The following is a 21,991-nucleotide window of genomic DNA, read 5'->3' on the forward strand; positions in this document are numbered from 1 at the left end:
CTTCTCCCCCAGGGACGTAAACGTTGTACTTACTCCCACCAGTATGTTGAAAGCGTCGTCGTCAGAGGTAATTCCTGTGAAACTACATATACAATATGAAAAGTAAAGAGCATGCATTTGGAGAGGTATCTGTTAGGCCAAAATCTTAGTTTTCAGGGAGTGTCCCTCTGGTTCACCATTCATGCAGTGACCGTCTAGTTAAAAGGATGCTTGGAGGTTGCGTTCGTGTAGATACAGCACTTGACAGGTAAGAGTGAAACCCAGGTGCCTACTTTCTCAGAAGCAGAGGTGTGAAGGACACCGACACGTCACCTGAGTTAATATTGTGGGGATCCCAGATTGAGCTCCTTTGATGAAGTTTTCTCTGGTGGCTCCGTTTGGCTTTCCTTATAGCTCTTACACCGCAGACAAGCTACAGCCCAGGTCCTGAAAAGTGGCTGGTTTATGCCAAGAGTGGACTGTCACAGGAAAACTCTCAGTCATTCAACAGCAAACTGGACAGGCTCAGAGTGCTTTCTGGCATGTGGGCTCCTCCCAGTGCCTTCTGGGGTGGCCATTCCACCAGTAAATCTGTAACAGAGACTAGGGCACGTGCAGAGCAGGCCCTTTTGTCTTTCCAGGAACTGGCCCTCTTTTGTATTATGTTTTATTTTGTTTGTTCAAATCATGTTTGATTGTTGCCTTTTCTCCTGGGGATCCCAGAAGGCAAGCAGTATGGTGATGGGAACCTCAGCTTTTGCCATTTTTCAAAGGAGTTGGAAGTTTTAGGGGCTGGGGGATGGGGATCATTTTGGTGCAGAAAAGAAAAACATGTCTAGCAAAGGATGAAGTCTGAATTTGATTAGTTCTTCCATGACATGAGCGATATGCTGCCTCCAGTAGAATTACGTGGCTTGACCTACTGTGCACTCAAATCCAGATGTTCCCAGGAGCAGTTCACTGCCTGCCTGAAATGTTGACTGGGGCTTCTGTCGTGGCACACGGGCAGGGTGCAGCCCTCTTTGTCGAGTCAGCTGCGCATGGTGTCACGGGGCCCGCGGAAGCCCATACCCACGTCTGGCTGAAGGCCATGTGCTCCTCCAGGGCCAGTGGACAGGCTCCTCACTTCACATTTCTACAGCAAAGCTCCAACGGCAGCAGGGCAGACTGGCAAAGGCTCTGTAGGTGTTCCTGTGCCTGTCTTTACCAGGGAGTCAGAGCTGTGTCTTTGCTCCCTGTCTCTGCTCATTGAGAATCACTGGGAAGAGAGAATTTCAGGAATGCCACAAAAATTCTTACGAAGTGGGAGAATCTGTCTCAAGACAGAAATAGGCATAATACCACTCTATCTGAAACACAGGGAGATGCAGCGAGGAAGGAACTCTGAAGACACATTCTGTGTTTGTATGACTGATTTTTAGTCTGTCTACTGATGTTTCCTCCTGTTCTGGTTTGAAAAAATGTTTTTGAAAGCTAAATTTATTTTAGTTTACTTATACACTAGAATACTACTATTGCTACCAATAAAGGCTTGATTTTATAAAGTGTTTTTCTTTAAACCATTATATTCAGGGATTTATATTGAAGGATTCCTTAATTCAGTAAACACTTATTGCAAGTTTTTTGTTTGCTGGACACTGTTCTGAGCACTGGAGATGCAGTGGTGAACAGGGCAGCGGGGGTCCCTGCTCACAGGCACTGACATTCTAACTAGGGGAGATGGACAATACACAGATAAACAAGAATATAACAGGTGATAACGACTGTCAAACTAAAGCAGGGGGACGTGTTAGAGAATGACTGGGGGAGGTGAGGGGCATTTAGTGGAGACCTGAATAGAGAGGCAGGCACGAGAAGACTTGGAGGAAGCCCCTTCCAGGCAGAGGAACAGCTGGTGCAGTCTCTAAGGTTGGATGAGCTTAGCAAGGTGCAGGAAGAGAACAATGGTTCCTGTGCTGAAATGTCGTGCAGGGCAGTTGGAGAGCTTGTAGAGGCTTGTTAAGACCTTGTAGGCCTGTAAGGAGTTTAAATTTTATTCTTAAGTGCCATGGGAAACCATTGGAGGATTTTAATCAGGGAGGTGACAAAATTTGATTTGGAAATGACAAGAAAATACTGTTGGTGATTACTCAAAATATATATATTTTAATCAATATCATTTCATTTTTATGTGTTTTAGGAAAAAAAGAATTAACGCTTAGCACCTTTTATGTATATGTATTGCTTTGGACACTTCTCCTATGTTTCATGTAACTATTAGGACAATCCTAGAGGTAATTATTCTTAGTATCCTTATTCATTCTCATGATAAGACTGAGGCTTGGAGAGATGAAGAAACTCGCCCAAGGCCATGTGGGTGGTGCAGAGCCAGAAGTCAGCTCCTTGTGGAGAGTGTGTGCTGTGTCCACTGTGCCATATTGTCTTGGCACTTGGGTGTCTAGCACAGTGCTTTCAACATAGAGGCTTTCAATAAATCTTTGTTCAACATATGAAAAGAGTAAACATTTCCATTTAAAAATTCTATCTTTATTTTTAATACCAATCCCAAAGTGATGGCCTAGGGTAAGAGCTCAATAAAAACAATAGCATTAGCCCTACTTTAATGAGAGTTTGAAAATGTTTAGGAACTGTCTGGAAGGACTCAGGACTTGTGTTTGAGTTAGAAGCTAGGTCAGGTTTCAATCGTGGGAAACATAATCCACTTAGTTTCTTAAGCAGAAAGAAGTTTAATAGAGGGAGGCAGGCACATTCAAAACTGTCGCAGAGTGGAACCTGGCCTCCTGAGGATGGTGCCTGAAGCTGACGAACCTTGGCGCTCAAGTTACCTGATGAATTTGTGGGGAGTGGCGTCAGCGAGGTGGTGAACCGGGCAGCTCCCGACTTCCGTCTCTCTCCCGGGCAGAACAGCTAGCAGCTATCCCTGGACAAGACACCTTTGTGAAGATCTCAGATTGTTGGGAAGGTTGGAAAAGGGGTTGCTAGGCTGGGACTCCAGGACTGCTCCCAGAGCGAATTGCTAACTGACCCACTGGAAGAAGCCCCCTCTGCCTCCTTGGGCTGAGTCAGGAACAGGGTGCATCAGGAGTTCACTGACTGGACTCGACTTTGAGAACACATGGCCTTGGCTGCAATGAGACAGTCAGGAAAACCCGACTGCCGCCACCAGAGCAGCCACTCAGGAGTCACACAGCAGGAGTCTGGACCCCAGGACACCACTGCAGAAACACTGCTGCCTCCACAAACCTAATGCCAACAGCAACAGAGAAGCTACAGGAGAAACAGATCTTCCCTCACATCCATCTTCCAAATCTCCCACATGTGCATATGATCGAGGGGACTGGTTTGCAAACCAAACCCTGACTGCAAAGAGATGTAGTTTTTAGGGCTCTGGAAATAGAAGGAAAGTGGAACGGATGATGGATGCCAATTTCTTATATCCACACAGTCTTCCCCTTCCTACCCCAATGCAGTGTTCGCCACTTGGCATGGCAATTTTGAGAGGTAGAGTTTTTAGTTGACATTACGAGTCAGATGTGGCTACGCTCTGAGTGATGACAGCTGCATTAGCAGCTTCCTGTGTGAGATGCTCCATGGGCCTGTCTCCTGATGCTTCTGTCCTCAGAGAGGAAAGAACTGAGGATTTTGATTACGCCCAGGGAGGTCCCAGGAGAACACAGTGTGATTGCAGCTCACGTGATTTCTTGACACTCTTGCCAAGCTTGCAAGCATCTGTGGACGGTAGGCTTTTAAGAAGCCTGAGACAGGTGTCTTGGGGGCCTTCTTGCCACCCCAGCTCTGAGAGGAAGGGGGACACCTCCATGCCTCTCCTGTGCGCCACAGCTCACTCACAAGAGACTTATTTGCAGAGTTGACTGGACATGAGACTTAGATTAACCAACGCAGTATGAGGGTCATAACTTATTCTTCAGACATTTGAGCTGAGAAATTTGAGGGCGTTCCATGCCGCTTGAGGATACAAGCTTTCTTCTTGAGTCCTCACAGAAAGACTCTGGCTTGACTCCTGGCTCTAAATATGGCTGTTAATTTGTTTGATTCTCATTCAATAGATGCATATTTCATGTCGGTATGTGGTCATCAATTCGGTGTCCTCACGTTTCTTGAGTGAGGGTGAGTGCCAGAAGCACTCTAAGCCACCGGTTCCCCATCTGTAATGTGGAGATCAAAACAGTCAGGTCACATGGAGGCTGGAAGAGCACCTGAGGGCACGATCAGGGCCCTTCGCACATTTCCTGGCATGTGCTTAGCACTCAGTAAGTGGAAGCTTTGACCCCTCACCCACGTGATTCTCCTGTTGATGGATAGTGTGGTGGGCAGGGCTATGTGGGCCACCAGACACACTGCCTCAGTCTGTGCCTGCACTTTTCTGCCCATTTCTTTTGAGGATTTTAGACAATTTAACAAAGAAAATAATAGCGATTAATGTCCATACTGGTGGGTAGAGATTAAATCATGTTAGTATAACTTGTTTTTGAAGGCAGGAAAGACTCTACCTGAAATGTCAGAGTTACAGGAATGTTTTTAGTCATGTGGGAAACTCACTTGTATAGAAGAACCCCTCTGTGACCACAGCTGATAGTGTCTTTCTTCTTCTTGTTCTCAGTCCAAGATGAGCCCCTAGAGACAGCATGGCAGAGGCTGCGTGCTCCTGTGGAAGCCCCTAGCTAGGAACAAGAAAATCTGGTTTCTGTATGTGCCTCCAACATTTATTGACTGGAACCTTCACACAATTACTTAACATCTGTAAACTTCAGTTTCTTCTTCTGTAAGATGGAGATAATGCCCATTTTAATAAAGCTCCTTGACATGGGTCTTGGTAATGAGTTTCTGGATATAACCCCTAAACCACAAGGAAAAAAATCAAAAATAAACAAGTGGGCTATATCCAACCAAAAAGCCGCTGCACAGCAAAGGAAACTGTGAACAAAGTGAAAAGACAACCTACCGAGAAATATTTGCAACTCATATACTTGATGAGGGATTAGTATCCAAAATACATAAAGAAATCATACAACTCAATAGTGAAAAACCAAATAACCTATTAAAAAATGGACAAAGGACCTGAATAGACTTTTCTTCAGGGAAGATATTTGAAGAGCCAACAGGTACATGAAAAGGTGCTCAGCATCACTAATCACAGGGAAATGCAAATGAAAACCATAATGAGCATCACCTCACACCTGTTAGAATGGCCATTATCAGAAAGACAAGAAATAACAAGGGTGGCGAGGATGTGGAGAAAAGGGGACCCTCCTTGTGCACTATTGATGGGAATGTAAACTGGTTCAGCCACCATGGAAAACAATATAGAGGTCCTCAGAAAATTAAAAATAGAACTACCATATGATCCAGCAGTTCAACTTATGGGTATTTATCCAAAGGAAATGAAAATACTAACCCCCATGTTCATAGCAGCATTGTTTACAATAGCCAAGACATGAAAACAACTTAAGTGTCCATCGACGGATGGATGGATAAAGAAGATGTGGTATATATAAACAATGGAGTATTATTCAGCCATAAAAAAGAAGGAAATCCTACCATTTGCAACAACATGGAGGGAGCTTGAAGGCATTATGCTAAGTGAAGTAAATCAGACGGAGACAGACAAATACTGTATGATCTCACTTATATGTGGACTCTAAAACAAACAACAAACCAGACTCGCAGAAACAGAGATCAGATTGAGGTCACCAGAGGCGGGGAGTGTGGGAGGGGGAATTGGAGGAAGGCGGTCGAAAGGTGCAAACTCCCAGTTATAAGATAAATAAGTACTGAGGATGTAATGTACAACTTGGTGACTATAGCTAACACCGCTGCGTGGCATACGAGAAGGTTGTTGAGAGAGTAGATCCTGAGAGTTCTCATCACAAGGAGAAATGTTTTTCTTTTCTTCTTATTGTATCTATGAGATGATGGATGTTAGCTGAACCTGTGTTTCACAATATATGTAAATCAAACCATCATGCTGTACACCTTAAATTTATAAGGTGATATGTCAATTATTTCTCAATAAAACTGGAAAAAAAGTATTGAATGAACGAAAAAAGATGTCAGGAAAAAAGAAGAAATAAAAGATTGGTTGTATACTTACAACAACATAGTACCCACTTTGCCTATTTCCCAGGATCCTGGTGAGGTCAGTGGCAGCTAAGGCCCTTGCTCTCTATGATTACCCTGCTCTGAGACCCCGTCTCAGCCTGTTTCTCCAAGAGCACCCCCCTTCTGCAGGCCTGACCTAGCCCATGCTTGAATCCCACAGGGCTCGCTCTGGAGTAGAGTGAATCAAAATGTGTGTGAATTTTCCTGGCTTGATACAGCATCCCTCCCACTTAACCAGATCTGACCTACCCAGAAAACTGAATAATAGTACAATTCCAGGAAAATTTGAGCCAAAGGGGTTTTGGGGGCTTTGTTAGTTTTCTAGGGCTGCCAGAGCAAAGTACCACAAACGGAGTGGCCTAAAACAACAGAAACGTGTTCTCTCACAGACCCGGAGGCTGGAAGTCTGAAATCAGGGTCTTAGCAGGGCCATGCCCTTTCGGAAAGCTCCAAGGAGGAGTTTCCTTGCCCTTCCCAGCTTCTGCTGGCTTCTGGAAATCCTGGTGCTCCTTTGCATGCAGCCGCATCTCTTGAGTCTCTGCAGACGTCTGCCTATGGGCTTCTTCTCTGTGTCTCTGTGTGTCCTCTCTTCTTTCTTCTAAGAGCGCCCCTCATCGGGTTTAGGGCTCAATCTAATCCAGCGTGACCTCATCTTAGCTCCATCGGCAAGACCCTGTTTCCAAGTGAAGTCACATTCTGAGGTTCTGAGTAGACGTGAATTTTGGGGAGACACTATTCACCCCACTACAGGGAACCTCTAAACTGTACACTGTGTGGGGAGATTTACGCTTTTTTGGTAAGATAACCCTGGATCCAGTACATACTTGTTTGGGGAACAGTGCTGCTTACCGTCCCCCCACCTTATTCTCACCCCCTCACTTAATCCTGTTCAAAACTCTTTATCCTCGTGTTGGCTCTCTACCCTAACCATAAACCTGGTGTCCCCTTGGACTCATTCTCGGCTCCCTGTTACCTCCAACCCTCCTTCCATCCCCCATTCCAGCTGGGCTTCAAGGCCGTGCATGCTCTCTCCTACATCCCAGCTGACTCTCTCCTTGTATCCTGGTCTCACACAGCCAGTGCCACCTCCGCAGTGTCTGAGCCTCAAGCTGGGCTCCTTGGTTCTGGCCTCGTGCCCCGTCTCCGTCTGCATACTGCCATCCCTTTGTTTCGTGGCGATTACATATGCAGCTACAAAAGCAGGGGCATTGCTCAGCTGAAGATTTTATGTAGCTTCATCTTTTATTTATGGGACTGTATTTTTCTAACTAAGGGAAAAACTTCCTCGATAGGTTCACTTTCCTGAGGGGAGAAAGTCTGGGCCAGAGCATTTTAACGATCCAGAGGGTACCGTCGGTCAAGCAGAGGGCTTGCCGGGAAGCTGTCAGTGTGCTCCTCGGGAATTGCCTCAAGGTTGCAGATCTAACTTTGCTGGACTGCCCCTTCCAAGTCCCAGTCATATCTGTGAGCTGGACCCCTTTATTTCTGGAAGTCTGAACAGACTCAGGAGGGGTGTTGACCACTAAGCGTTAGCGGTACGCAGTATGCACAGCGGCTCTGTACCAGGGGTTCCCGCGTGGAATTGCTGTGTGCATTCAACGCATCGGCACTTCCATTCACTGACTCCACAGCAGCTACGAAGTTCTCACCATGTACCTGTGACTGTAGCTGGCACTGTGGCTATAGGGGGAAAAAGACTGGAATAGCTCCCAAAGGAACCACGTCTTATACTGTCTTCAGAGGCACCGGCACAGTGCTCCTCACGTGCCTGCTCTGTCCAGAGCTGTGCTTCTCTGTAGACTCAGACACAGGATGCTGTTGAGTATTGAAGGTGATGATTCCAGTGGTGGGAGGCTTGTGCTCAGGTTGAAGATGCCAGTGATTCCCTTTTTCGTCATTTAACAGTTGTTGTCATATCAATTTCAAATCTCTGACCCTGCAGCCCTCAAAAAGGAGGAAGTAATGCTACATGGGTGGCATGGAAAGATGTCCCAGATAGAGTATTAAGTGAAAAAGTAAGTTTAGAATAGCATAGAAAGTCTGTACATAGTTTGTTGTTTGTGGTGTGTCTGTGGACAGCAGAGGGAACCCTGCCCGGTCCTTCTGTGCCATCCTCTCACCTTCCAGAACTACACAGATAATGCTCCATTGCCGTTCAAAGGATTTTCATGGCCAATTCTTTCAGAAGTGGGTGGCCAGGTCCTCCTTCCTAATCTGTTTAGTCTGGAAGCTCCACTGAAACCTGTCCACTATGGGTGACCCTGCTCGTATTTGAAACACCAGTGGCATAGCTTTCAGCTTCACAGCAATATGCAGCCACCACAGTATGAGAACCAACAGACAGGTAGTGTGGTTCCCTGAGCAGGACACGAACCCGGGCCGCTCAGTGCTGAATCAGCCCTGGTCACTAGATGACCAGGGCTGGCTAAGTATATACTGTATCAATCCATTTTTTAAATAAATTGGTTTGATTAAAAAAAATACTGGTAAAATGTTTTTCTGGGACCATCAGCATCAGCATTCCCCGGGAGCTTGTCAGAAATGCAGATTCTTCGACCTCACCCCCGACCTACTAAATCAGAAGCTCTGGGTGTGGGGCTGGCATCTTGGCCTCCGGGTGGTTCTGACCTCCAGTGGGAGAACCTCTGCCCGCATGTGCCCTGCCCTGGGAGAGTTTGCTCCTGCAATAGTGTCCTAGGGTCTAGTGGGGGTTTGTGACTGCTTTCTAACTTGCACATAGTCCCAGTTAATGAATCGCTTATGTTTTGTAAAGAATTTTGATTACATTGTTTCTGATTCATTGTATTCATGTCTGCCTTTCCTTTACAAAATCAGTAAAATAAAAAGCCAACAAGTTACATGTATTAAAAAAATCCCGGCCACTATGTGAAAAAAATTTCTGGAGGATTGTATGTTAAGCCAGTGTTTTTCAGACTGATGTGCTCACAGATTACTTGGGGCCCTTGTTAAAATGCAAGACTGGACTGAGGCCTGAGAATCTGCATTTCTCCAGCTCCCGGCCAAGGCTGCTTGTCTGTAGATCACATTTTGAATAGCATGCCACTAACATGTTATCCTTGGTTTTCTCTGGAAGGTAAAATTGTGGGCAATTTTCACTTTGTGCATTTCACCTTTGTGCATTATTTGAATTTTTTTAAACAAAAAGCTGTAGTTTGAGAGAAGAGTTTAGAATTTAAAGAAATTAAAGAATTTAAAAATCTTTTACCAGAATTTTCCTTACTTCTACATCTATCTGCTATTTAAAAAAAAAAAATGTTCCAAGAGTGCATCAAAAGGAAACTGATTTGTTGGCCTTATGCATCCCCATGCTGCCCAGATCACTGTGGATGTAAATGTCAAAAAGTAGTGGTGTTAAGGGTAGAGAGCAGTTGGAAGTGATTCATATTAGCTGGAACTTTCCCAGTGCAAGCATCAGAAACCTAATTGAAACAGGCTTAAGGAGCTAAAGGAAGTTTTTAAGAAATCCAAGGGAAATGCTAGTTTTAGTCAAGAACCCAAGTCTTGAAATGGCATTCTCAGGAACTGGTCTCTTGCCATCTCTAAGCTCTGCTTTCCCCTGCAGGACCTGCATCCTCAGGCAGTCCCTCTCTCCGTAGGATGGCCATTGGAAGCACTAGGCCCTGTTCTGTCAGATTAGCAGCCCCAGCAAGAGGAGAACTCCTCTTCCCGGCAAGAGTCCCAGGGACGACTCCTGTTGGCACAAACCTGCCTCTGAACCCATCAGTCACTCTGGTTGGTTGGCTGGACTTGGCCACATGCCCACTTCTGAGGAAGCCTGAAGGTGGGCTCAATTCCATCCAAAACAGCAGAGAGCAAGGAGTGGTTCCCCAAAGGTGACCCGAAGTGCTGGCACAGGAGCAAGGTGGCATAGACGTAGCAGTGAGAGTGGCCTTCTGTTGTTGTACACGTCTTCCCGCTCAGTCTTTTCGTTCTACTTATTTGGGAACCAGGCTAAGTGATTTGTCCAAGGTCACAGCGTTAACCAGCAGAGCCAAGATTTCCCAATTTCTGCCCTATTGCTCTATCCTTTCTACTGTTCTGCCTCACCTCTTGGAAACCAGGAATGGGTCAAACATGGAACCTCCATAACACTTGCTTGTCACTGAAATGTCTTCTTAAGCACGGTGTCTCGTGATATTAACCTTAAAGGAAGTGCAGCTGCACGTCTGTCTTCTTTGACTCCCACATTGACTGTCCAGAGCAAGAAAACCACATTCCTTCTGCAATAGTAATCCCTTCTGCTCCTTTCCTCTCTGTGGAGACAAGTCAAAGCTTGACAAAGTGTGGCTGTTGATCTACTTGGAAGAAGTTCGAACCCTAACCGGGTGATCCCATCACTGAGGCGGATGCCCTGTGGATGGAGAGGCTCACGCTGGCCTCTGATCTTCCTTGTGGCATATTTTATCCCAAGAACTTGATCGAGTCTAGACTGGGTCCTCCCTTTGGGTGGGCTTGTTGCCCTCCCGGTTCTCAGGCACAGCGCTCTCCCCGTGGACAGGTACAGGCATGCATCACAAATCTGGAAGCTCGCCCAAAAAGTATGTCTGCTGTTTGTGAAGGGGCAATGTAGCAATTACCTGTGAGTAATGCAGTGGCAGATCTGCTATGAGAAATTAAAGCTGGAAAAGAAGGCTTTCCTCTCCTTGAAGGAAGGGCATTGGGTGAACTAACTCTTGCCTTGGGAACTCTTTCTTCTCCTTCCCCCAAACCCCACCCCTTTCTTCCCAGACATCCTTTCTCAGTCACCGCACTCTGGCACTCAGCAAGCCTTGGGAATAAGAAGGAATTGGCTGGAAGTAAACAGTGTGCTTGCTCATAGCAATTGAAAACTTTCTCTTGATGTTTCTGGTTCCGGGGGAGGAAGCAGAAGATTGAGCCCTGGAGTCTGCCCCGTTCCGAGAGGTGGCTACAGCAGCAGGTAGGAAAAGCGCGGATGCTTTTACCCTTTCTTTTTCATAAAACGCAAGTTCAAGGCAAATTTAATGTTAAATGTCAGTGTGTTGGGCACAGTAGAATCACCAAAGGATTTAAGTAATATGATTTCTGTCTGTAAACCACCCCAGACTAATGAGAGGATTAGTTCTACTATAGGAGAACATGTCCCATGATTTCTTTTTGGGGTGGAGGTGCCTCAGGTCGTCCCTGTATAACAGCTGTTGCAGTTCATCCCAGGAAGAAAGTCGTGTCTTGCTGAATTAGACAGCGCCTGTGCCCTCTGGATTTCCACTTGTGGTGCATGTGTTTGCACATGTGTGTGTCCTGTACTCCAGACACACAATCACCCTTAAGAACACTCACAAAAACTCACATGATGTTCTGAGCAGAAGATAGGACCCCTTTGATGCACTGTTTTATTCTAAGTTTTTCAAGAGCCCATCAATTGACTTCTTTTAAGAAGCCCCGTAAGTTTTTAAAAATGAAGTTGTTAGGAGTCTGAAAGATATTGAGTATGTTTCAGTTACGTTATATCAGTTACGTGTTCACCCTCTGGGTCGCAGGAGGACACACTTCCATGTATTTTGGGGTTATATGTATTTGGGGTTCTTTATAAGGGATGTAATTTAGTAAAAGTAGACATGAGAAAGTAAGTGAATGGGCTGAGCTGTTACAGAGTTTGTCATAACCAGATCCTGAGTTCTGTAAAAGTAAAATATGGTGCAGGCGTGATGGAGGGAAGTAAAAGGAATGTGGAAACAACAAAATGGAGTTTTCTGAGAATTTTCAGGTCGACTTTTTAAAAGCAAACTAAGTTTATGAGTCAGCAACCATAGAATCAATTCTTAGAGAAAATATTTGTGAGTTGTGTCATTACATCACTTTTTTTTGAGTAATTTTATTGAGATCATAATGGTTTATAACATTGTTTCGGGTGTACATTATTTATCAATTTCTGAATACACTTCATCATGCTTACCCCCAGTAGTCTAATTTTTATCCATCACCATACATATGTGCCTCTTTATCCCTTTCACCCACACCCCCAAGCCCCTTCCCCTCTGGTAACCAGGAATCTGTTCTCTTTATCCATGTGTTTGTTATCTTCCGCATATGAGAGAAATCATACGCTATTTTTCTCTCTCTCTCTGGCTTATTTTGCTTAACATCATACCATCAAGGTCCATCCATGTTGCAAATGGGATGATTCTGTCATTTTTTATGGCTCAGTAGTATTCCATTATATATATATATATATATATATATATATATATATATATATATGCCACATCTTCTTTATCCATTCATGTGTAGAAGGGCACTTCGGTTGCTTCCACGTCTTGGCTATTGTGAATAATGCTGCAATGAACATAGGGGTGCATGGGGCTTTTGGAATTGTTGATTTTGAGTTCTTTGGATAAATACCCAGTAGTGGTCATATGGTCATATGGTATTTTTATTTTTAATTTTCTGAGAAATCTCCGTATTGTTTTCTGTGGTGGCTGCACCAGTTTGCATGTCCACCCACAGTTTATGAGCGTTCCCTTTTCTCCACATCCTCTCCAACACTTGTTGTTGTTTGTCTTGGTAATTACGGCCATTCTGACCAGTGTGACGTGATATCTCATTGTAGTTTTGATTTGCATTTCCCTAATAATGAGTGACATTGAACATCATTTCATGTGCCTATTGGCCATCTGTATATCTTCTTTGGAAAAATGTCTCTTCATATCCTCTGCCCATTTTTTGATCGGGTTGTTTGTTTTTTTCTTGTTGAGATTCCATCACTTTTTAATATGACCACGTAGTGAGGCTGTCTATAGTTTCCTAATGTGTGTGTGTGTGTGTGAGAAAGAGGAGGCTCTCTTCTGATGTCCTGGTTGCAGATGGATGCTGGGTTGTCTTGAAGTGCACTTCAGTACCCCGGTATCCTGCAAACACTCATCAGCATCCCTTTGTTCTGGGCACTATGTGAGGCCCTGGACTCTATCCATCGTGCTGGATTTCCTCTTCAGTAACCATTGCCTGCCTCGTGTTAGTGTCACCAACAAAAACACAACCACAGAGTTTTAGTACAATTACTGTAACAGGACCCCTAGGGTGGCCTAGTTACCAGAACTGCTGTGTACTAACCTGCTAGAAAAACAGATACTGTTTCCAGTTGGAAGTGACGCCCTGTTGAAAAATAAAGCGTACCTCCCAAGCTTCCTTGAATCCAGTTCTCTGAGGCCAAGGACTAGGAGAGCACTACTGTGATCCAAGTACCCCCAGTGAGAGTGAGGCTCTGGTCCTTGCCTGGAAGCTTGGCCGCGAGCCACGCAGGCCCCAAGACAGGGGCAGTGTCTCGTCCATCCCGCTCTCTCCACGCTCCCGAGAGTGAGGTGGCGTGGGGGTGGGCAGAACCCCCTCCCCCTTGGAGGACTCTTCTCTGGGTGTCTCCAGGGGACCTTCTTCCTTTTCTATCAGGTGTGAATGGCCTCAGCCTTCAGCCAGCAGGACTGAACCCCTGGCAGGCTGGCCCTGGCCCTCTCCTCCCTCAGAGGCTGGCCCCTTAGCCCATGGAGCAGCCCAGAGAAAGGTAGAGAGGCATAAACATCTCTCATTACCACACGCCCCTCCTGCCCACATCTTCCCTTGGTTGCTATAAGTAACACCACTGCCCACTCTGGAAAACATCTGAGTTTGTCACTGACGGTCCCTCATCTCTGCATGTCTCCTGGTTCTGGAGATAAATGCTACCATGGGTGAAATGACAAAGCAGAGGAAGAAATCAACAACAATAATAACAGCACGTAACATTTGTGAGTGCTGGCTCTGTGCCAATCACTGTGCAAAAGGCTTTGCACACGTTCTTTAGGGACTACGGGTATCCCCATCACACAGACACAGAAACAGGCTTAACCGTTTACCTGCTGCTCGGGATTCAAAACTGAGTGCCTAACTCCAAAGCATTCACCACAGCCTGTGATGAGAGTGACAGTCAAGGTTAGCTTGACCGCTGTCCAAGAGAAGGCGGTACAGATCATGGGGAGGTGCCAGGCTGAGGCTGTCTGGCCCTCTTAGCTTCCCCACTCTTCCACAATGCTCTGGAAAGGTCCACCAGAGACCACCACGGAGACCACAGGGCTGGCTCTGCTGCCTGGTCTTCTCCAGAGGCCCCATGTACCTCCCTTTGAGGTCTGGCAGCTGACAGGCAGCCTGGTCTTTGTTTACAAACAAGGTCCCCTCCTCCTGTTCTTTCTTTGCTATCTGGGGCTGACTTTAATTCTAAAGGAGCATGCGTCCTGCTTCCACCGCGCTGGTGTTTTGGAGACAAGAGTCCAGCCTGAAGAGGAGTCAGGGAGATCCATCCTGTTCTTTCTTTGCTATCTGAGGCTGACTTTAATTCTAAAGGAGCACGTGTTCTGCTTCCACCACGCTGGTGTTTTGGAGACAAGAGTCCAGCCTGAAGAGGAGTCAGGGAGATCCATCCTGTTCCTTTTCCTCCCTGACTTTCAGCTGATGTGTCCCCAGAGCTGACTTGGAACCGAGAAGAGTTCTCCTTTAGGGGTGGTTTCTGTTTTATCAGTTACCACTCCTCGTACCTGAAATGACTCTCGGGAAGAGTTTGGGAAGCCTCCAGGCTGATTATCCTTGGGCTCCATGATTCACAAGTCATGTCCTAGGGTCATTTCCGAGGGTACTCTCATATCTTGAAATTCTTCCTGTTTTCAACCTACAGGCAAACTCTTGTGTGATGTGCATCTTGTGCCCAAGTCTAGAGAGCCAGGGCGGGGCTCAGATCTGCCCCTCACCAAGACCATTGGATGGCCCGTTGCTTAACTTGAGCTTTGCATTTAGATCCCACCCCTCAGACTCCTTAGGAATGGCTTTTATTGTGTGACTCAGCGGTAGATTAGTGAAGCATCACCTCTTTGAAATGTGGCCTTAACTTGCTTATTTCTAGTTTCAAAGAGTTTCCTTTGTTTTGCATTTTATTTGAAGAGAATGAAAGAGTTGGAGGTTTGAGACAACAAAAAATGAGAAGACTAATATTAATTGAGCACCTACTATGTGTGGGATACTCTGCTAGCTTCTTTACATATGATACAGCATTTAATCCGGAGAGAACCTGGCAAAGTGGAAAGGCCCACTTTACAGTTGAAGGAGCTGAAGTTTAGAAGAAGTTAAGCTGTGCAGTGTGGTGTGGAATGTCAGTGTGGGCAGAGTTCAAAGCCCAGGTTGCTTCCCTTATTCCATGCTGCCTCCCCAGGTCACCTTGATTGTGAACCCCCTCCCAGTAGACAGAATGCTCAGATGCTTCATCCCATTTAATCTTCACAGTCCTGGAACTTAGGTACATGGCACTGATTTGGTGGATGAGAAAACCAAGACTCAGAGGTTGCTGCTTGGGTTAATGGAAATCAGCTCCTTTTAAGGCTTGATAGTTTCCAACTCATCTCAGAGTCAGCTGACTTCCTAGGAAAATGGTGTTCACATGAAAAAACTTAACTCCTAGGATCCAAATAAACAGAAATCTTTTTGTGTCAGTTTAGATCTTCCAAATATTGATCTTAGCAATATGTGTTCACTTACGTATACCCTCCTTTATGTTTCTGACATACTTTTGTTTCATAGACGACAGGTCATTGTCAATGAAATGACACACCTGTCACTTATGTATGGGGCCTCCAATAGGAATGGATGGCATAGCTGGGATGGCTGGGACTCTCCACACGGCCTCTCACTGTGGGCTTTAGCACAGTGTGGTGCTCTAAGAGTACTAAGTGGACAAGAACAGAAGCCGTGAGGCCTCTCGAGGTCCTGGCTTGGAAGTTGCATAACATCACTTCTGCCACATTCTGTTGGACAAAGCAAGTAAACAGGCCAGCCCGGATTCACAGGATGGGTAAAATAAGCTCTACCTCTTAATGAGAGGAATTGTAAGTCTTGTGTGGTCGTTTTTAACTCATCAAGTCTACCCTCTGACCACAATTATTTACATTCTCCCATATGCAAAGTCCACTCACCCCTTCCAGGACCCTAAAGTCTCGCCCAAGAACCACATTTAGCTCCAGGTCTGTGATCTTGTAGCCTGCATCTGGTCCAGACATAGATGGGGTTTGCCTCCAGTCTAGCAAGTCCTGGGCTCTGTTTATTTCCTCTAAATTCTTCTGACAAACTAAACCACACTGCCTACATACAACATCGAAACAAGGACAGGGTAACCCCAATAGATAACCTCATTTAGAAACAGAGTAATAGGGGGCAATAGCAGTAATTGACCCATAGCAATTCTGAGATCTGTCTCGCCTACATTGTCAGGTTCTCTGAAGCCAGCAGACAGGGTTCCTAGATTGGGGTCTGGTTCTGCTCTTGAATCAACCATCTGCATTCTTGGTTCCACCTTGTGAGATGTCTTTTCTTTTTGAAAAGAAGTGGCCTGTGTTTGCATCTAAGTAGCTTTCTCAGCTGGCTTCCTGCCTGTAGAAATTTGGCCCAGAGACTTCCTGTCATTTTAAACTGATGTAATTCCTTTAAAAATTGTATGGGTTTTCTATGTATCTTATTATCGTTCACTCCATTAAACAAAATCTACATCCATAGTTCTTTTTGGGACAGACCTCTCTCTACACTAGTGCTGTCCGATAGAAATATAATGTCAGCCGCAAATGTGAACCGCATATATATTTTTAAAAATTCTGAGAGCCACAATTTAAATGATAATAAAAAGAAACATGTGAAAATAATTTTAGTAATATATTTTGTCTATCCCCAATATATCCAATCATCATTTCAACATGTAATCAATATAAAAATTATTAAGATATTTTTACATTTTTTATACAAGTTTTTGAAATCCAGTGTGTACTTTACGCTTGTAGTGCATCTCGGTTGGACTAGCCGCCTGTGTGGTGCCCAATAGCAACATGTGGCTAGTGGCTACCTAGCACATTGGGCAGCCCAGCCTAGACTACTCAGAGCTGTTTTAGGATTAGGCTTTTATGAACAGAGGCCCTTTTGTGTCCACTTGAGAGGATCTACTGAGCACTTCCTAAATTCTTTAGAGGTCTTAATAAAGCATCTTACACTCGCATCCTTGATTAATCTTTACCCTGGGACCATTTCTTACTTTGGGAATCCTTTGCCAGCTGGAGGGAGTGGAAATGAGGAACATTACTTTCCAACCCAGCAAGTCCTGGGCTCTCCTTATTTCCTCTAAATTCTCCTTGCAGACTCACTGGTTCATGCTTTAACCCATCCCTCTCTCTTCCAGTACCTTATTAAGCAAAGCTAAAATATCCATTGGTGCTTTTAGCATTCTGCCTAGAAATCTCTTTAGCCAGACCCACAAATTTACTACATCTATTTTCCACCTCACGGATTACTCCAGATGACAGTTTTGCTGATTGTCTCATCAACATGGGTTGCCCTCTTCCTAGTCTCCAAAACAGTTCCCTCGCTGCCTCCAGCCTCTGCCCGCCATCTGGTCCCAAAGCCAAGGCCACATGTTTTCAGTTTTTGTTTGGCAGCACCCTACTCACCAATTTCTGTTTTAGTTATTCACTGCAGAATAACAAAACTCCAGAACTTTATTACTTAACAGCAGTTTACTATTTCTCATGATTCTGTTAGTTGACTGGCTACTTTGATTGCTGGTATGACCGAGGCTTATTCATACGCTACCTTCAGCTGGAAGATAGATTAGGGGCTGGGCTGGGGCATCTGGGCCTCTCTCTCCGTGGGATCTTTCATCCTTGAGGAGGGCAGACTTTCCCATGTGGTGGTGGCAGGGTTCGAAGTGTGCGAACCCCAATGTGCTGGCCCTTATCAAGCGTCAGTAGATCTCACATTTGCTGACCCCATTGGCCAAAGGAAGCACTTGACCAAGTCCAGAGCCCATGTGGGAGGAAGCTGCATAGGCCCGGGTCCTGGGAGGCCTGGTCCTTATGGATTACACGGGATGGCTGCACGTGGAGCACTTTGTAACCCCTCACTGCGGCTCTTCGTCTGCCTGGAGCCCCACAGGCAGAGCCTGGGTTTCAGTCCCACACCTGCTTTTACTTTAGGTTTGGAAAGACCCTCCCTGCTTGCTCTAGTCATGGTCTCACAAGGAACAGAGTGGAGCACCTGTGCTGGTTTCCAGGCAGACGTGTGATGTGCGATTCCGCTGCAGCTGGTTCCACGTGGAGGCCCAGCTCGGCCCCAGGCAGCGTTGGTGTCGGGGAGCTCCTTCTCTTCCAGAGATCCTTGTTCTCCTTCAGTAGATGCCGTGACTCTCAGCCCTGACGCTGAGCTCGTGGCTTTCTCTCGCGTGAAAAGTGGCTGCTGGGTTGCTCACTAACAGACAAGAGAAAGGGAGGGAAGCGAGGCTGAGGTGCGAGTGGCCCCATTGCCCTCTCCACGTTTTGTCTTAAAAGTTCTGTGGTTTTGATAGAATGTCAGGTGTCCTCTATAGAAGAAATGGACTAACATTGGTTTAGTGCTTGTTATGTGTCAGACATTGTGCAGAAAGCTTCAATTATCTCCTTTAATCCTCCTGTCAGTCCATTTTACAGATGAGGAAATGAAGCACAGAGAGACCAGTAAACGGCCCAAGGTCACACAGCAAACAAGAGGTGGAACCAGGGCCTGAGCTGGGCAGCTGGCTCCGAGGGCTATGCTGCAGCCACCATCCCACACCTGTCTACTCTCAGGCAGGAGGGGCAGTGAAGGGGAGGGAAACAGAAGTGGGTGCAGAAGACAGCAGGGCAGCGGCCAGAGTCTGTGTGGTCTCTTCAGGTGTTGGTCCTTTGGGTTTTCTGTATAAACTCTCCCTCTGGATCCCTGCCTTTTCTCTGTCGACCAGCTTTCCCAGTCGGGCCAGATATGTAGCGGGGCACGTTTTCCTGGTCTGTCTCACTCAGTTCTCATATCTGGACGGAGCTTGTTCAATTGAAAATATTCTGATGTGTTGTGGAACTAATGGCTAGTGGCCCTGCACACTGGCCAGAGAACGTGCCGCATCTCAGAAGACGGGGGCAGGGCTCCCGACTCCCTCGTGGTGGGCTCACAGGTCCCAGCAGAACACAGTCACTCTGGTCCTGCTGCTGCCACATCAAGGTTTACGCATTGTGAGGGTGCCAGATTTGCAGGGAGAGAAAAAGGAGCAGCTCCCATCACAATTGTGTCTCTCAAAGTCTACCCCAATGTTGCTGGGGTTGCACTTGAAGGAGTTTTATCAGTTTTGAGTTTTGGCAGTTGATGGGGGAACCGGCAAAGACGCAACTAAGGTGGCAGTGAAGTGGTGCTCCCTGTGGGGGAGCAGCTCTGAACCAAGCGGCAGCTGTGCCACTCGGCACGTGTGGGGTAGTTTTTGTTTGTGTGAACACAGAAAGGCCCAGGTAATTAATGGTCATCAGTTAGCAGAGGGAGGAGATTTGTGAGGTGACAGACACATGGAGGCTGCAGAAGATGCTGTGCATGCGTGGGTGGGTTGAGTCACACACCTAAGCACTGGGCCGGAAGCCCACACTGACCGGTGGAGGGAGCTGTTCCGGGCTGATTCTGTTCCGAGTGTCGGCAGTCCCAAGTGTTGGCCTAGTTAGGAGGCTGTGTGGATCTTTGATGTCACAGGGGGTTTGCTGTGAATACTTAGAGCAAACTTCCCCGCCTCTCAGGGCGGCTTGTCATTAAGGAAGCTGGCACTCCATAGAGCTCCCTCCTCCTCCGCTGCTCAGAAACCCTCACCATTTGGGCTGAGAATCACGCATGTACTGAATGGGACATTGGAAATGGGAATTCAGGCTCTCATGCCCTGTTCCTCCTGCCTTGCTTCCTCATTTGGGGTGCTGCATTTCTCGTGGGGACCTCTAGAGCCATAGCTGTGGCAAGTCCTGTGTAATTCCAGCTTGCTATGGGAGACCTCACACCCACAGTCTGCGTTGTCAGCTCCCTGGCCAAGCACATGGGATGGGGGGTGTGTTCTCTGTGCCGTCTTTGTATGCCTCCGATTCCTAGTTTATTGAAGAAGCCTTTAATTTTTTGACTTGTAGCTGATTATATCCATATTTGCAAAGAAGAAACCATGCAGCCTGCTAAAGTGATACTTATGGAGCAAAATGCTGTTTTTAATTAAGTTATCTTTTGCTAGTCAGGTCCTTAAGACTGCAATAGATATTTTGTTCTTTTGCATGTTGGTTTTAGTAATTGAGGTGCCTCCACTGCAGACGCATTCCTGGGGTGCACGAAATGGAATGGGACTGTTTCGAGGCCCCGTGTGTCATTGATAGTCCCCGCCTGGTTTCTGGGCCCAGCAGAGCTGTGTTACCGGACAGCAGTAGGCATCTTTGATTTGATGAACCAGAGGAAGAGGGTTCGAAGGGAGCCAATGAGAAAAGTAGATCGGATTAAAAGAAAAAACAGCAATTTCTAGTGGGGTCAGAGTAAGGTTTTCGTGGAATGCCAGCTGCTGAAAAATGAAGCTGAGAACTGGCACTCACATTTCCATCCCAGCACGACTCTCAGAAGCACTTTTTGTTTTTCTAGATGAAGATATGTTAGGATGCTGAAGAGAACAGAGTAGGCTAAAATTACCCAGATTGTTTTTTATCATGTTTCTATTTAAATTTAGACGGCAGCTACCTGTCCTTTTAGTTGAGCTGTTGAATTCGTAGCAGAGAAGCCACCAGGGAATGGCGCGCCTGGTTCCTCCTCAGGTCCTGGCTTCCCCCACCCAGAGCAGGTCTCAGGATGCGGGCGCTCTCTCTCAAGGTAGACCCAGGTGTGAAGCCTCCTCCAGCGCTGACAGTGCCTTTCGCTCGGATCTCCAGGGACCAGAGGCCCTACCCCGAGGTAGGCGGATAGTGCTTTACTGGTGTGGCTTGAGAGAGCTCAGATAGGCTTTTTGTCCCCACGTGTCTCCCACTCATTTGCCACACCAATAAGGAGTCATTTCTTTGTGTTTTTAAAAAATATGCTTTTTTTAAAAAAAAAATGCTTATCATTTGCACTATAAACTAGCTTATTTTTCAAATTTTTATTTGAGCTGGCTACCTTAGATCTGTTCTTTCTCATGACAGACCAGGCACCTCTGAGAGAAGGGGCTAAAGGGGCTCAGTGGTCAGGGATGAGGAGGAAGATCAGGATCCAGGATGTCAGGCCTGGGTGGGATAAGGAGGGCTCCTGGCAGTCAGAATGTGGATCCGGAGTGCCAGTGACTCCCAAATCTGTGGCTCCAGACTTCCAAATTCATATTGACAGTTTCCTTTTGGGTATGTCCATCTACAGTCCAACAGGCATCCTAAATGTAGCATGTTCAAAACTGAATCCAGGGGCCAGCCCTGTGGCCAAGTGGTTAAGTTCAGGCGCTCTGCTTTGGCAGCTCAGGCTTTCACCAGTTCGGATCCTGGGTGCGGAGATGGCACCACTCATCAAGCCATGCTGAGGCGGAGTCCCACATGGCACAACCAGAAGGACCTACAACTAGAATATACAACTATGTACAGGGGGGCTTTCGGGAGAAGAAAAAAGAAAACTGAATCCATCTTGTCTTCTTTTTTGCCCAAACTCACACCTTCTCTGCTCCAAGTTTTCTTGGACTTCTCCCCCATTTCACTGTCCCAGCCACCAGCCCTGAACATTTTATCTCATCATTGCTGTGCTCCACGTGCCGACTGCCTGACTCCTTGCCACTCTCAGCTTCTTCACAGTGCCACACAGGAAGGGCTCCATTAACGCTTACTGTCGAGTGAGGGGGATGCTGGTGGAAAAAGAGGTCCAAGAGATGACACAAGGTGCCAGAGAGAAGAGGAAGCACTGAACACCAAATCAGAAGAGCCGTGAGCGATAGCATTACAGCCATCAGACTGGAAAAGGTGAAAAAGACGCATAGCACCCAGTGTCGAGGGGGGAGGAAAATGGCAGTTTTGCTGAATGCTGGAAGGGCGGGATGTTGGTAGAGGTTTGCTGTCGGAAG

General features: G+C 46.4%; 1 protein-coding gene and 1 long non-coding RNA gene across 6 annotated transcripts in view; one reads left to right on the forward strand and one right to left on the reverse strand.

Moving 5' to 3' along the window:
- The window catches only part of LOC123283148 (uncharacterized), a 52,150-nt gene that overhangs the window by 27,591 nt on the left and 2,568 nt on the right, over positions 1 to 21,991 (reverse strand). Inside the window, exons 2-3 of one of the 2 annotated variants that reach the window (XR_011501605.1) lie at positions 4,540 to 4,661; positions 2,487 to 4,145 (exon numbers count right to left, since the gene is read on the reverse strand). The exons of the other annotated variant lie outside the window; for it this stretch is intronic. This is a non-coding gene — a long non-coding RNA (uncharacterized lncRNA). Of the gene's footprint in view, positions 1 to 2,486; positions 4,146 to 4,539; positions 4,662 to 21,991 lie in introns of those variants that run through there. 2 annotated transcript variants of the gene reach the window in all.
- Positions 10,462 to 21,991, forward strand: part of FRMD6 (FERM domain containing 6) — a 203,662-nt gene continuing 192,132 nt past the window's right edge. Inside the window, exon 1 of one of the 4 annotated variants that reach the window (XM_070504358.1) lies at positions 10,462 to 11,038. The gene's annotated coding sequence lies outside the window, so the exon portion shown is untranslated. The remainder of the gene's footprint in view (positions 11,039 to 21,991) is intronic. The other 3 variants (XM_070504350.1, XM_070504360.1, XM_070504362.1) reach the window with 3 other exon arrangements.

The sequence above is a fragment of the Equus asinus genome, chromosome 2, assembly GCF_041296235.1.
Source record: "Equus asinus isolate D_3611 breed Donkey chromosome 2, EquAss-T2T_v2, whole genome shotgun sequence".
NCBI lineage: Eukaryota > Metazoa > Chordata > Mammalia > Perissodactyla > Equidae > Equus > Equus asinus.